The sequence below is a fragment of the Pteronotus mesoamericanus genome, unplaced genomic scaffold (genome assembly GCF_021234165.1).
Source record: "Pteronotus mesoamericanus isolate MK-2021 breed Mesoamerican mustached bat unplaced genomic scaffold, CSHL_Meso_final contig_74, whole genome shotgun sequence".
NCBI classification, from domain to species: domain Eukaryota; kingdom Metazoa; phylum Chordata; class Mammalia; order Chiroptera; family Mormoopidae; genus Pteronotus; species Pteronotus mesoamericanus.
The window spans coordinates 41,562,319-41,563,918 of NW_026555247.1; the positions used below are offsets into that span (position 1 = coordinate 41,562,319).

At 36.0% G+C, this 1,600-nt stretch overlaps 1 non-coding gene across 1 annotated transcript; it reads right to left on the bottom strand.

Annotated features, from left to right (window-relative positions):
* Window positions 1-1,007: 1,007 nt before the first annotated feature.
* On the bottom strand, window positions 1,008-1,116 carry LOC129078955 (U6 spliceosomal RNA). The gene has a single exon (XR_008530023.1). It is a non-coding gene; the product is annotated as a U6 spliceosomal RNA (small nuclear RNA).
* Between the last annotated feature and the right edge of the window lie 484 nt (window positions 1,117-1,600).

Consider the following 1,600-nt stretch of genomic DNA (forward strand, 5'->3'; position numbering starts at 1 on the left):
ATTCTGAAATGGAATCTTATTAATAAGCACAATGTTAGTTTTTTAAAAGGGTGCATATTTCAGGCTTTGAAAGTGTAGCCCTTTACCTATTTTGAGGTCAAGAAACACAAAATTTCTGGAGCTACTTACATTACAAATTTGCTCCGCATTTTGGGCTACGCCATTACCTTTTTGTGGACTTCTGCTCACTACCTTTCTTCAGTTGTTGAAATAGGAAGAGGTACCTGCGACTCATTCCTCTCCAAATATCCGGATCTCTGGAGAGTGCTCTCCTAATCAAAGCTTTATACTGCGATTATTCAGCTTTATCTCCAGTCCTGTCAGTAGTTAATTTCTTCTTATGGGATGGCTGGAAACAAAGATTTTCTTATAAATCAAAACTAAATTTCATTTTGGGGATGGGGTCACTAAAGTTATTCAAATATAATAAAATGCACCCAGAAATGTATTCAGGTCTTTTTGAGAAATGTCTCTAAAGCTAGCCTTCTAAAAGGCACGTGAATTTCAATACATGTCAGCATAAACCAAATATATTGAGTAACAACTGTGTGTAAACAGTCCTTTTTATTTTCATTTCATATATTATGTGGTTTCAAAGCATTTTATTGCCTACATATACCATAACTTTTTTCCTTTTTGTTTGTCATTTACATTGAACTGTCATTATGATAAATATTCTTGATGTTAAAATTTGTTTCACTTTCTTCTTTATATCCTTGGGTTTGGTTTCTTAAAATGGAATTGCTATGTAAATAGTATGTACTTTTCCAAGCCTTTAAATACCTAGCAAAATCACCCATCATATATATTGCATGAAATGTCACTTCTACTTAATAGTGTATCTGAATGACAACTATCGCTGTTTTTTTTACATTTTTGACAATTTAATGAAAAAAAAAAAAAACCGCGTCATTTGAACTTACATTTCTTTGGTTTCTGATGAGGCCATCCTGGTAAACATATTTCTGGACCTATTTATATGTCTTTTCTTTAAACAACAACAACAACAGAACATGGAATGCACCGTGAATTTGCATGTCATCCTAGCTCGTGGGCCACGCTAAGCTTCTCTCTCTCTCCTTCCAGTTTTAGAATGTGTGTTGCCAAAGCGAGCACTGTGTCCTTTCCTTAATTGTTGGAGATCTCACCACATATGATTTTAATTATTTCCCTTTCTAAAATCAAAACTCGGAGATCTAGTCCTTCATTTCCAAATGGCTGTGGCTAGACCTCCATTATGCCTTCTGCCTCCCCGGCGCCCGAGGTCCGGGAAGGGATTAGCTTCAAGACACCATACACAAGTAAATTATAAATGACTATGCAATGGAGACCATGGATCCAAACACGCCATTGTCCTTTTTGACAAGGGATACATCAATGTTCATCATCACATCCAGTTTGCCAAGCACATAGACCAAAATACGTTGACTATAATCATACATTTATGAATCAGATAACAGCATAGCAGTCCCTTCTAGACTGGTGGAGGTAAATGTGGCCAGTGCCTGCTTACCTCTGCCAGTGTTGATTTATTTGTTGGTTGATTCCCTGGCAGTCATTAATTAATTGGCATAAAATAAGGAAAAAGAGATAGATATTC